The following is a 14,549-nucleotide window of genomic DNA, read 5'->3' as shown; positions in this document are numbered from 1 at the left end:
CCAAATGAACCATGAGTAGCCCTGGAAGATCGAGAGGCAGCTCGGTGGGACAAACGCAGGAGATGAGATGAGCCCAGAGCCCAGGAGCTGGGCATTATTTCCTCCTGCCTATGCCTTCACTCCACAAGAGGCCCCAGCCAGATAGGGCTTTAAGTCTCAATACCCAGGTTGGAGACTCAGGCCACTCAGGACTCACCTGAACCAGAATTATTCTCCAACAAAATATACCCAGTCACGAACACGAGAATAATGTAGTACAGCAATCCATCTTGCATTTGAGCTTAGAGCTTAGGTTCTCACCTGTAAATCTTCTGAACACCGTGAATATCTAGTTTTTTTTTTTTAAATAACTAGTTTTAGCCATGATTGAACCACATTTTAATTTAAATAATTACTCATGGAGGTGGGAGAGGGGGAATTTTCAAAGCACTGTTTCTGCACAAAATGGCTGCTTGTGCAGCAAGGGCTTCTGGGAGAACTCTTCATGTTCTCTGTGGGTGGGGTGGAGAAGCAATAATGCTTACACTCCAGTTTTCCACCCTCACCTACAGGAACTTCCCCAAGATCAATGGTGGCTTGCAGGTACAAGGCAGGATAGGACAAACAGGCCTATTCTCCCAGGGCTGATAATTTCTCAGAGAGTGAAGAGATGAAGAGGCAGGAAGAATCAGAAGCCACATTTCCCAGAGCAGCCACGGACTCCAGGGCAAAGCCCCAGGGGTGAGGACAGTGGGCTCTCCATGGAACAAGACTAGGAAGCAAGCAGCGTCCCTCTGAGCAGCCCATGCCAGCAGGTGCCGTAAATAACCTTGGAGTGTTAACAGTTTCGCTCTGGGGTCTGGGGCCTGACCAGAAATCCCTCCAAGTCCCTGGCACGTGCTCTCCAGCAGAGAAATCTGACACACCAGAGCTCCCAGCAGCACACGGCCGCCTTGATTCTGCGGAGGCAGACATCCTCCGGGTACCATCCAGCCTGCCGAGGCTCTTCCCTCGCTGCTTCCAGCACCAACCCCTGACTTGGATAAACTTTAAGGAATGAGGTCAGGAGTGGTAGAGATCAGGAAGAAAAAGACCAACAGGACAGTAAAGCATGACAATGGAGCCTGGGATCTTCGGCTGGATTCCAACCACCAGGCACAACAGACCAGATTTCCCAAACCGTGGAAGTTTACGTATGTTCATTCTCTACCAAATTCCCATTGGTGGAGGCTCATTTTCTGCTTCCTTGGGGCACTAGCTTAAAGAACCGGACCCACAGGCTTAGAACACCTTGTTTGGATAAATGCTCAGGTAGCCAGCAAATATTTATTAAGAGCATACTGTGAAGATATCACCTAAGTGGTTCGGGGCATAAAGTCTGGATCCTACCGTACCTGAATTCAAATTGCCAGATTGCTGTTCACTATCGGTGTGACCTTGGACAAATTATTTCACCTCTCTGAACATCAAGTCCCACATCTGTAAAGTACAGAGAGCACTATCCATCTCCTGTGGTTGTAGCGAAGATTAAATGAGATGGTATATGAATAAAGCACTTAGCATAACACCGAAGCCTTCGGTAAAAACCTGGGCGTCATTGTTGTGTGCCAAGCATGGCGTGGGTTGCTGGAACCTAGAACGGCAGTCACCCGCCCTAAAAGCACGCCAAGCTGGCCTTTCCCCACAGGTCACTAACCTGCCCATCTAGGTTAGCGCACTAATACAGATCCACCAGTAGTCTTATGCTTCTGACCTCTGGTAGTCTGGGACACAAGGTGGGGGAGGATGATGGAAAAGGACTTTGTGGGGGCTGACTTAGAGTCTTTTCCCAGCCTGGGTGCTCCAGATGTTTTGCTGTGAGAACGCCTTGCAGCCCAGCCCAGGAGCAAGCCATAACTCAGATCTGCTTCCAGGAAGAAAGCTCAAATCCATCTTCCCTTTAAACTATTCTGCTGCTTATCTTAGCAGCCTTAAAGGGACTGGTGATGAATTGTCCTGCTGCAGCTAACTTAGACAGGAAAGGAGCATGAGGGGAGGGAAGGTGCACAGGCAGAGGGACCCTGCTTGTCAAGAATGCCCTCATCTCAGAAATTTGCTGCCAGATCCAGTGGGAAGAGCATACCTCCAGGGTGCATGTGCCTCATGCACACACATGCACACACACACACACACACTGCCAGTAGTAGAATGGAGTCCCCTGGGCCAGCATGGCCTCTTGCTACACTGGGGATCCCCTTATTGCCTTTACTTTTGAGGCGCACACTTCTTAGCTACACCAAGTCTAGAGACATTACAGAAAGAGTGAGGGGCCAGGATCCCTCGGGAAAGGCAGGAGAATAACACAGTCTCCTCTCCAGAATGGTTGTCAAGCAGCTTCCAACTCCATGGTGGACAGGACAGGTGGGGGTGGGGGGAGGAGGGCAAGATCTTATCCAAGGGCAGGGGCCCTTGGAGTCCACCCAGCTAAATGCCACAACTTGAGAGCAGACCACAGTCACCCACGATCCTAAGGAGTAAAGGTCCGTGCAGGAGTCTCGCCCTGGAGCTGCTGCAGACAGCCAAGCACACCCACCAGACCCAGCACAGCTCTTCCCGCCACCCCCCGCCCTGTAATCCTGCTCTCACTCAGGGTGTCCTGGGGAGACCCGAAGGTCGGGAAGAGGTCAGTTTAAAGCTGAATTACGGGTCCTTCTCAACCACGTGAGAAGCCTTGACACTTGCATTGGTCTCCACACCCCTTCTCACACCAAGGCACAAGGAAGGGCAGGGAGAGAAAGAACCACCGCTGTTTAAGGACCATAAAGAAAAGTGTGGGGAATCAACATTTCACGAGCATCTGCCAGGTGTCCAGCAAGGGGCTCCAAATAAGCCTGAGAAAAAGGCACTATAGACATCCCCATTTTATAACTGAGGAAATCAAGGCTCTGAAGGTAAAGTGACTTGTCCAAGGTCACCCCATGCCGGCATGTGGCAGAGCACAGGGCCCATTTCTGTCCACAATCACAGAGCCTCCCACGGAGCCTCTGCTCCAACCCACCCCCCAACCCCTGCTTGCCTTGCCCGTGGGGCCAGAGCTCTAGGACCCCTGCCCAGGAGCCAGACAGCCCGAGCTCTGCTTAGCTCACCCTGAGGACTTGCCTACCTCTGTGACCCCAAAACCCTGGGAGCTCTGGGGTTTCTGCTTACAAGTCCGGATAAAGAACTCCATTCAACTCATAAATAGCTGACACACAACTCTGTGTGTGACTCAGGCCAAACGAACTGACTCCAATCAGCACCGGTGGGCACGATTTGCCTCCTGCACTGAGTCACTCGGGCCAAGCTGCAAGGATTTGCTGAAACTCACCACCTACTTAGCTGCAGCTGCTTCGTTAGAGAAAAGGCCAGCACAGGAGCCAAAACCTCTGATGGTCCCACTGGATGGGCCACAGCCAAGGACAGTCAGGTGTGACCTCAAAGCCCTTCCTGCTTGGGTGATGGGTCTACCTCACTGGACCGTGGGACAATGTAGGCACAGCACGAAATACAAGAATCCTTTGCTGTTAACCTCAACACACTCTGACCTTGCTCTCTAGGCATCTATCAGAACGTCCAGCACCATCTAACAGGCTCCCACTCAAGTTTTGGTTGAATATTTGGGGAGCCATTACAGGATTTTCTTAGCTTCTGGAAGTTCCTATTAACAAGGACAGCCCCCTCACAAGCATCTTTTTTTCTGTATACCGCTGCCCTGTCTCACCAACCCAACCTTCCTGTCTCACTCTCACAGCTGAATTGCACCCCCACCAAGGCAGCGCTGGTTAGAAATTTCCTAATTCCTAAAGGTTTTCCCAAAGAAGGAAAGAGGAATGGGATTTAAAAAAAAAATAAAAAAATGTTTTTAACTCCACTTGATAGCAACTGGGTCCTATAAAGGTGAGTGGCCTCGGGATTTCCTAACACTTAAAGTCCGAGAGGGCTGTTTGGGCTTTAAAAGATAGCACTGGGCTACCCTCCTCAGCGGCCGCGCCCCTGGGGGAACTGCCCTCCCTAGACTACAGCGAGCACAGTTTGGGAGCGCGATGCGCACAGGTATAAACGTGGCAGAGGCCTCTCCCGAGACAGTCCTCCAGACCCGCACCCCGCGCACGTCCCCCATGTCCGCCATTCGGTTGCCAGACGCGCTTCCCTCGAGGGAAGATGGGCTCCCCGCTAGCTCCGAATTGAGCGCGGTCCAGCCCCAGACTGGGAATTAAATATTCATCTCGGGCGTGAGCTCTGCTTCTCTGGCCAATGTTACTGTCAAGGTCACGGGCCTGAAGCCCAGCGGCTGGGGCTGGGGTCTCCAGCCGCGCAGAAGCCTCCTCGCGGGAACTGCGCCCTGGGCGCGCAGCTCCGGGCGGCCACACCGGCCGGGTCTCCAACCCGGTCCTCAGCGGGGCGCTTGCCTCTGCAGCTCTGCCGGGTTACCCCCGGAGTTCTTGGGCCCTCCTGAGCCCGGGAAGCTAGAGCCGGTTGGCCAACCCGTGAGCGCGGAGGAGCGCTAGCCCCGGGGCTCCGTCTCCAGGCAACAACGGCTGGAGCGGCGGGAGGAGCCCGGGGCCAGCTCAGGGCCGGGCGGGTACCTGGCGGCGCCTCCTCGCGCCTCTGTCCTTAGGCCTTCCTGGCTGGGGCGGGGCCGGAACAGCTAAAGTTGCGGTGGCTGGCGCGGTAAACCCGGGCGGGGCGCGGCCGGCGACTCACCTGTCCGGCGTGGGCCGTCGCGCGGACTCGGCCCCTGCACTCCGGCCGAGTAGCTGCGGTCCCAGACGGGTGGCTGGCGCACCGCCCCTCCCACGGCAGCCCGAGTCTGGCGGCGGCGGGCACCGGCCGGGTCTGGGAGGGGACCTGGAGTCGCGCGTCCGCGCACGCGACTCTGCTCGCTCCTCGCTCCCTCCCTCGCCGCCGGTCCCGGCCCAGATCCCGCCCGCTGCGCGCTCGAGCCTCTAGGGAGCAGCGCTGGGACCCAGGTCCCGCGATGGAGACGGCGCGTGCGGCTGCGGTCGCGGGCGCCGAGTGCCGCCCTCCCTGTGCCCTGGCCGCGCCGGCTCTGCGGAGCGGAACGGAGCTGGGCGGAGCGCGGCGCGCACTGTTCCCTCGCTTTCCGAAAGGCCACCCTGGCGGCGGGGCGCCGTGACGCAGGCTTGACTCACGCGCGGGCCCGCGTCAGTGCGAGGCTCTGGGGCCGCAAGCGAGGCTCTGATGGCCGACGATGCAGGCTGAGGGGGTGGGCCAGGAGACGGAGAGGGGCTAACCTGGGACCAGCCTCTTGTGGCGCCAGCCCAAGGGACCCAGACCCTAGGACAGCATTACCAGGGCTTCTGTCCTCAGAGAGGAATGGGGCCCCGATGGCCAAGGGCCTGCGGAGTCCTGGGCCTTATTTCTTCACCTTTTAAGGAGCAGCTCTTTGGCCTTCCTTTGTGAACTCAGCTCCAGCCAAAGTGCTTACTCCCCTGTAGCCACTTCCCCCTCCCTGCCTTCCTTCGTTCATTCTTCCCCTGCTTGGAATTCCTTTTCCACTCCACCGTTCTTCTGTCCTACCATCCTCAAGACCGTTTCCCCTGCGGTTCAACTTCAATATAGTACTTTTCTGCTGAGCTTCTCCTGTATGCCACAGGGTTGAGAAGATCACAGAACTGTTGGGGGAACCTCTGGGACAGGCAGAGGGGGTTTACCTAGAGAGCCACAATATCAGGCCGAAAGACTGGGGAACCCTATAACATGGGGAAAATAGGGGACGATGAAGGGAAAGGAAAATTCTGACTGGGCTCTGGGCAGGCCTTGAGGAAGGAAGTGGGATCCTAGCCTCAAAGGGTGGACAGGACTTCAACTGACAGAAAGGGAGAAGGTTGGCCCTTGAGGGGAGAGCATGACAAGGAAAAAGATATCAGAGAGTGGAGAAGGTGTGCAGTAGAGGTGACTGACTGCCCAAGTTGGAGGAGTGGGGTAACAGGAGTGAAGTGAGGGAGGGGGGGCCATCCTTCGCAGCCTTGGAGGCCTGGTTGTGTGGAGAGAGTCTAGGATGAATTCTCTGTGCTCTAATGGACCTTGGCATTAGAGATAGTGTTTGGGGAAAGGAGAGGCAGGGGGAGGTGGAGGCTGATTCTCAGTTGTCCTACTGACAGGCAAGAGGGCCACTGTCACAAACTCTGAAGGTTCTGAGATTTTTACCCTTGGATTCTAAAGAGTGAATCTGCCACTGTTTCATGGAAGCTGGCAGAAGACATGAGACTCCATGGCCAGAGACAAAGGACTTCATTACCTGTAGTGCAGCAAGAAGCAGGAGCTTCACTTGCAAGTCAGTTTCCCTTGCTTTCCAAGTTCCATGGGAAGGGCTAGGTCCCTGTGATCCTGCATACCCTGAGGAATTCTAAGTTTAGAAACCCCAGTGCTTTCTAATGGGCTGCAAGCAAACCTGCCAGCCTTTGCCCTGGAGAGAGACAGTGTTATCTTAGACAACAAACAAGCCCATCTTCCACTGAGGGAGAGTGTCTCCCAAAGCTGTTCACTATGCAAATACCCTCGAAAAGATAGTCTGGAGCAAACAGCCCTCAGTGCCTCTGCCCACAAGGCCTGCAGAAATGTGAGACTCCCATGGAGATTTATCTCCCAAAGGACATCTATCCTTTCATTCAACAGCTACTGAGTGCTAGCTAGCGTTTGCCTGGTGCTATTCTAGGCCCTGAGGACACAGCAGAGAACAGGACAGGCGATGATCCCTATCCTCGTGGAGCTGACATGCAAGGAGACCCAACCAATAACACGGAGTGGGGTGAAGAGGCACGGCAGGAAGTAGCAAGTGATCCAGGAGACATGCCAGAGGTGAACCAACAGAGTGGGACACTGGACCTGGTGGGGGATGGTGAAGAAGGGCGGGGTCAGAGTTAGGTGGTTTGGGGGCAGGGGAACTCATTGCAGTAATGGTGTGCTGATCAGGAAGGATAGGACTTTGGACCTTGCAGACCTGTTTTCTCTTATCCCAACTGCCACTTCCTAGAGACCTTGAGCAAGTGATATCACATTCTGATCCTCAGTTTCCACATCTGTACAATGAATAATAACATCCCCCATAAGGCTGTTATGATGATCAGATGAGATGATTTTTAAAAATATCTGGTATTACGTCTGATATATATGCTTAAAAAATCACTGTTATTAGTGGTATTATTAGATGATTTATTATTATTAACCAGGATAGGGAATTTCAAAAGAGGAACAGATTTGAGGAGCAGTAGGGAAGAAGGTAATGAGATCATGGATCTAGGACATATTGAAAATAAAATGTCCGTGAGCTATCAAAAGGATAACCCCAAGATGTCCATTGCTTCCCTACCTGTATGTCACATCAACCCCAGTCAAGCCCCAACCGTGAATGAACTCAATACTGGCTTTCTCTATGCCAAGTTCTCTAGAGAAAAACACACTATGGAACACACAGGTGTCCCTCTGCTTTTCATGGTCATTAACCTCAAGTGGGCTCTCAAGTGACACAACAACCTTCCTAGGATTCTCTGGTCAACTTACTTCTCCATTCTTTTGGAGGCCACTCCAGTCTTCTCCACTCTCCTAAATACCCATCCCACTGTAGCACCAATACCACATAGATCCCTGCTTTATTTCGGCCAGAAGCCCCCCTTGGTTTTCCACTGATGAAAGCAGACCTGCCCCCCTATGCCCCTATATTTGCACCTGCCCTCTCCTCCTCCTTCCAGGTACAGCATTGGAGAGTCTCTCCTGCTCCCTGAGATTACCCCCCATCTGCCCACTGGGTCCCCTGGTCCCACGCTTCTTGAGATCCTCAGTCACTGTGGGTTACTCCTCTTCTCTCTTCCTTGTCCACATTTCCCTTGCTACTAGATCCTTCTTAGCAGCTATCTTCCTTTTACAAAATCACTAAAGCTCCCATCCCTACCTTCTCATTGTCTTCCACATAGCCTACTTCCATTCCCTCAATCCCCTCTCACTCTCCAACTCACCTCTGCCCATCATGCTGCCAAATGGCTTTCTCTCACTAAGGTCACAAGGGATTTCTATGTCACTAAATCCATGGAACAGTCTCCAAGTCCTCATCTCCCTGACCTCTCTATGATACTTGTCTTGGCTCTCCTTCCTTCTAGCACTCTCTTCCTTAGGACTCCATATTCCCTGGCTTTCCTCCTACCTTCTGGCCACCTCTCAGTTTCCCCTTCCAGTTCAATGCTGGGCCTCCCAGAGCCCTAGCCTTTTCACCCTTTGTACTTCTCTCCTAGAGCGTCTCCCAGACCGACCACTGATTCCCACCTCTACATGTCCATTTCAGATATCCTCTGAGCTCTACATGCTCAACTTCCTACTCCATCTTTCCCCTTGACTCCTTTGGAATCACATCCAATGCAGATGTGTAAGAAATACATTCACCATTCAAAGTTCTACCCTGGAAACTTTCTGTAGTTCACTTCCTGCTCCTCCTCCAGTCTTCCCTGGCTCCATGAAGAGCTGAGCAGTCAGAAACCCAGTAATCATCCTTGAGACCTCCTCTTTCTCACTCTATTGTGCAATCTACCACTAAATCCGGGAGATTTCATCTTCTAAGTACCTCTAGATTCTGTCTGTTTCTCTTTCATTCTGCTGTCATTAGTCCAGACCAAAATAATGGCTCACCTGGACTCTCACCATCACCTCCTTATGATAATTCCAGTCTTGCTCCCTTTCCCCACACCACAAAGGCACGATCTTTTAGAAGTCCAGATATGACCACACGCTTCTCAAGCTTGCAGAGTTTGGCTCACATATTCAACACGTCCTTCCAGGCCTTGCCTTGGCCCTAGCCTCATTTCACACCTTCCCAAAGGGCCTTCCCTACAGCCCACTGCCTGCTCCAACTTTCTCCTGGCTCTCCTATGCACCCACTCCTTCTTGACTTGGCCTTCAGCCGTGTTCCCTCTCTAACAGAGAGCCTCTCTGTCCCATTCTCCTCTTCCCTCACTCCCTGCTCATCCACCCAGTTCACCTCAAACCCTAATTCTTCACACCTCTCCTGACCGCGGAGAAGAATTCAACCTACCTCCCAAGCAGACATTTCTTCTTGGTAGCCCTTTTCATGATCGTAACCAGATGCCTAATAGTGTGACTGGCTGCTGAGTGATGGCCTCCTTGGCTGATGGGTAAACTCCATGAGGGCAGAGACCATGTCCTTCTTCACCACAAGGTGGACTCTCCACAGGGATTTGCTGAAAGAATAGATAAAGCGGTGAGGTTAGAAATATGGGGTGGGGGGCGCACTTGGATGGCTCAGTGGGAGAAGCCTCTGCCTTCGGCTTGGGTCATGATCTTGGGGTCCTGGGATCGAGCCCTGCATCAGGCTCTCTGCTCAGCGGGGAGCCTGCTTCCCAATCCCCCTCCCCCGCCCTACCTGCCTCTCTGCCTACTTGTGATCTCTCTCTGCCAAATAAATAAATAAAATCTTTTAAAATAAATAAATACATTGTTTTAAAAAAAAGAAATATGGCTATAAAGTTCAGGAGAGAGGGCTGAGGACAGACTTGGACATCATGAGTGGAAACGTGGTGCTGAAGTGGAGGGGAAGTACATAAAAGACAGTCAAGAAGACAGAACTTGGGGGGCTGTGCCTCCTTTGGAGGGGCAGGAGGAGCAAGAAGGGTCAGGAAAGAAGACAGAGAAGAAGAGTCAAGAGGTGAGTGGACAATGTTTATCACAGAAGAAAGTGTTTCTAGAAGGAGAAGGCAGTCCACAGTGTCAACATTTTCAGTGAGGTGAAAGAAAATAAAGCTCAGAAGATATCCCTGATTGAAGGTCCCAGCATGGAGAGGGAAGGAACACTTCCACCAGGAAGTCTTCCTGAACCCTCCAGCTCTCAGTGGCCATCTCCCCTCTGAACATCTAGAAAACTGATTCTTTCTTGCCAGGACTATAGAAAGATGTTTAAAGTATATAGGATAATATTATGAGGTAAGACTATTAGTAACCCCAGCTTACTCACAGAGGAACTCAGGCTTGGTGTCCAAGTCATACAGCGAAGCCATCCCAGGACCAAAGTTCTTGCTCTCAACCTTGACATTTAGGGCTTTATAAAGTAGGTCCCCCTTCCCATGTCTATGCCTTACGTCTCAAATTAAGAGTGTGGCTGCATATAAGGCAGGGACCTCTTCCTCTTCATCTCTCCATGCTTTGCGCCCCCATACCCAACACAGGACGTACATATAAGAGGTGCTCAGTCAAATCTGCAGGTCGGGAAGCCCTGTCAAGTATGGCAGGTCCAACACAATGACCTAATCCATTCTTCTCAATATTGGTCCTACTTGGAAGAGGAGACACATTTACTGGTTAATCTCCCCTCCCCAGCTCTTCCTCTTCCACCCAAGCCTGTCTTCCTGAAAAGAAAGACACTGAAGTAATGCTCCTAATTTTTATTTCTCTGTACAGGAATCCAAGGAACGCTACGCCCCAGAATCATTAAGTAGTAAGATGTAGGAGGAAGTGTTGGCCATGGTTTTTTCCAGGACACAGGGAAGCAGCCCAAACTGCAATTAACTTAAACTGTGTTTCTGAGTGTCTGAAACACACAGATGCTAAGCTATGATCTCTCCTTTGTCCTGGGGGGCACAAGTATTAGTTTTTCCAGTGTGGGTGTTTTTTTAAAAGGCCCCAACATTGTTTGACTGTGTTCTCTTCAGGATGTGACGCTTATATCTCCTCCCTTTGAATCTGGGATCTGTGCTGCCCGAACAAGGGAGGCAAGTCATGTATTTTTCTGGACCCAAGCCGTAAGAAAATGGTTAGCTTCCATTCTCTCTCTCAGGATGCTTGCTCTTAGAACCTGACTACTATTCTGTGGAGCCTAGAGAGAAGCCAATGAGGAGAAGAGGTCTCCAGCCTCCAGCGAGGGCTGAGTTCCTGACCTCGCCAGCCACGGGAGTGCGTCATCTTGGAAGCAGCTCCTCCAACCCACTCAGTCCCCGCATGTGGACAGTGCATGGAGCCACCCACTGAGTCCTTCCCAAATGCCTGATGCCCAGAAACCATGAAATAGAGAAAGATAATGATCACCTTAATTTTATGCTTTAATTATTTAATTAATGCCTTAAAAAAATTAATGCTTTAATCAAACTATGTATTAGGGTGCTTCATTACACAGCAATAACCAGAACATGGGGCACGTGGGTGGCTCAGTGGGTTAAGCCTCTGCCTTCAGCTCAGGTCATGATCTCAGGGTCCTGGGATCAAGTCCTACATCGGGCTGTTTGCTTTGCAGGGAGCCTGCTTCCCCTCTCTCTCTGCCTGTCTCTCTGCCTACTTATGATCTCTCTCTATCTCTCTGTCAAATAAATAAAAATCTTAAAAAAAAAATAATAACCAGAACAGCCATGTAATTTTTAAGTAAGCATGGAAGCAGCAAGGAGGTCAGTGACCACATGCTACTTTCACACCTTGGAGACCTCCCTCACCAACGATTTAGAAGTAGAAAATGGGCCTTTTCCTGCAGCCATCACTGGAACCCCATCCTCCCAGATTCATTGAATCAGATGAGCAAAGGGGAGGAGCAAGCCTCACCCAGGTAAGGTTCACGATGTAAAACACAGCGGAGGCAAAAGTCCCCACCCCCTGCTGATACTGTATGTGTCTTTAGAACAAATGCTAGGCCTATTGCAGTTCCCTAAGGACCGTTATCCTGTTACGACTTCTGAGGATAAAGCCAAGCCCTGTAGGTCTGTGGAATTTCACACCAACGAAGAGGGAAATGCCAGCATCAACTCCCTGGGGGGAATGGAAAGTGGAACCTAGAACAGGAGTTCTGACCTCCTCCCGGGCTACCCCCACTCATGGCACTTCTGCTTCCTTACTTCCTTTTCCTTGCCTGCGGCTGCCATCCTTACTCAATTGTACTTTGTTTTTCCAATGAGACCCTCCCTATAGGCTTCATCAGCTCTCCGATCCTTTGGAGTCTGCAGAAGAAAGGACCCACATCTGCCCTCTTCAGTTAGAAAATGAGCAAGAAAGGGCGTCCCAGCTCTCAGCGGCAGGGATGTGGGAGCAGCGTGGGGCAGTAGGACATGAGTGTGTTGGAAACTGGGCCCCTGTGCACTGGCACCAGAGCTCACAGCTTCACACCCCTGTCACTAGTGTGGGATCTCTCAGGACCTGGTATTCCCACCTGCAAAATGGGGAAAAGAATAAAGATCTCCTGGACGCCTGGATGGCTCAGTCAGTTGAGCGTCTGTGTTCAGCTCAGGGCATGATCCCAGGGTTCTGGGATCGAGCCCCTTGTCTGGGTCCCTGCTCAGTGGGGAGCCTGCTTCTCCGGCTCCCTCTACCCTACCCACCTGCTCGCGCTTCGTGCTTTCTCTGTCTCTCTCATGCTCTCTCTCTCTCAAATAAGTGAATAAATTCTTAACAAATAAGTAAATAAAAGAATAGCACCCTCCTCACAGGATATTGATCATTAAAAGGAACACGTTTATACTAGCAGCAGGCACAGAGCGAGGCCTCTACAGGACCACTGCTACTGGGATCATGATGACAATGCAATGATGGTGATGGTGACAACGACACAGTAGAGAGTTGGGTCACAAGCTTGGAAAGAGGTGCTTCTGGCCAGAGCCTTCTGTCCTGGGCTCCAGCGTAGGTGGAAGCTCTGCTGGCAATCCCAGCTGTCCGAAAGGTCGCCCGTCCAAACTTGAGCCGCGTGTAAAGGGGGGAGCGGTGGGAACCTGAATGGGGGAGGGACTTCCCTGGCAGTCAGTGCACAGCAGGCAGCCGCCCCCTCGCCAGGCCCATCTGGTGGGACTGTGGGGGTGGGCGGGACAGGCAGCAGCCCTTCCTGCTGCTCCCAGCCCACCTGCTCCTGCCTCTGTGCTGTGGGTCTCTTTGCAAATCGTCTTTGGGGAAAGCTCCCCTGTATCTGGCACTGTGCTAAGTTCATTCAGCTCACGGCTGAGTTCCCAGGCGGGGTTTACACCATCAGCCAAAGACAACATGGAAGAGAGATAAATAACTTTCCTCTGTATTGGCCAGGGTCTAACAAAAGCCCCAAATCGGCCCCAGCGGTGAGAAGACAATGATGGGCTTCATCCACATATAAAAGAAAGCAAACTTTCCTGAAGGACTTTGTTAGCACCTACGGGTTTGTGCTCAGTTCCGCTTTTGCCCTGAGCATTAGGTTTCCTGGAAGAAGGAATAGGATTCTGTTGTGTACCAGTAGCCTATATGTACGCGTATATAATAATTCAAGTAAGAATCTTTGTAGAAACAACAAAGATGAGTTCGTTACCCTTGACAGGTTTGTTTCCTGTTTCTCCAAATCCACCATTCTTGGTTCCATCATTTGGTTCCATCACATGTTTTATGTGAAAAATAACTAGAGTTTTTGTATATTTCAAGCATACATAGGAAGCAACGATGGGAAATGGCTGCTAAAACAGCTAACTTAAGCTCGAGCTGCATAAATAGAATTATCATTTTCCAATGATGGCATGGATATCACCAGTCCATCTCGCTTCCTCTCCGGAGCTTGAGGACCGCTGCAGAGAAATAGTGAGCAAACAGGGATGAGCTTGTGAAGGGACCTACCGCGTCCCCAACCCCATAGACCTAGGTCTGGATCCAGCTGGGCCTTTTGGAAGTGTGGCTTGGGGAACTAGTGAGAGATAAAGTCAGAAGGTGAGTTGGATCCTGTAATGTGGAAGACTGATGTATTAGTCTGAAAACCTCTACTTGGGCTGAAAGGTAATAGGGAGGCATTGAAAGTTTTAGAGCATGGCAGTGACATTATGGGTACAACTTCCCAGTTAGACTTCAGTGGGAGGTGGCAACCCAGAGCACTTCAGAATTATCCCTGTCCCCTGAGAGGAGACCCTTATTTGTATTCCTGATTCTACCTCCCAGCAGCTTCTAGAGACTCTCTTCATTCTTGACCGGGAACCCACTTCTTGGTCCAGGTTCTGAGAGAACCCCAGTGGTGAGCAGGTTGGGGGAGGTGGGGCAGAAGTGAGGAGGAATTCGAGGAAAGAGACTCAGGGAGAGATCAAAGGCCCTGGAAAAACCAGGGAGGGGCCTCCCAATTCTTTCCTGCACCCCATACTTCACCTTCCTCCACTGGGACTCAAGCAAGCCGCTGAACACTTGGGTCCTCATCTCCTCTGTGGAAGTGAGACTGTGAAGCACAGGATGAAGGAGAATGGACAGCCCTCCGCAGGAACAGGAAGCACCCCACAAATGCAGGCCAGGCCCCAACCCCAAGGCAACTCCAGCCTTCTCCTTATTGGAACTGCAACACTGCCCTGGAGAATCTGACTCCCAGAATCCTCTTCAAGCAGGATGGGTGCCCTGACTAAATACAGCCCTGCGTGAACATCAGGAGTACAGATCGAAACACACCTTTGGGATGGATGATTCTAAAGTTTTCTTCGCTTTACACAAGGACTCGCCTTGTTTTCTTTCTCAGAGGCAGTGTGGTGCACACGGTCAGATAAATCAAGGTTCTGAATCAGCCTTGCCAAACGATCTTCGACCATCACTCAATATCTTGGACCTTCCTGGGTGCCTGGGTGGCTTAG

At 51.6% G+C, this 14,549-nt stretch overlaps 1 protein-coding gene across 1 annotated transcript in view; it reads right to left on the bottom strand.

Moving 5' to 3' along the window:
* SLC6A17 (solute carrier family 6 member 17) overlaps positions 1-4,980 on the bottom strand; it is a 48,862-nt gene extending 43,882 nt beyond the window's left edge. The window contains exon 1 of the mRNA XM_044238872.1: positions 4,702-4,980. The gene's annotated coding sequence lies outside the window, so the exon portion shown is untranslated. The remainder of the gene's footprint in view (positions 1-4,701) is intronic.
* Between the last annotated feature and the right edge of the window lie 9,569 nt (positions 4,981-14,549).

Source organism: Neovison vison, chromosome 2 (genome assembly GCF_020171115.1).
Source record: "Neovison vison isolate M4711 chromosome 2, ASM_NN_V1, whole genome shotgun sequence".
In the NCBI taxonomy this organism is placed as follows: domain Eukaryota; kingdom Metazoa; phylum Chordata; class Mammalia; order Carnivora; family Mustelidae; genus Neogale; species Neogale vison.
The sequence above is the reverse complement of the archived record's forward strand: the minus strand, read 5'-3'. Positions and strand labels throughout refer to the sequence as shown.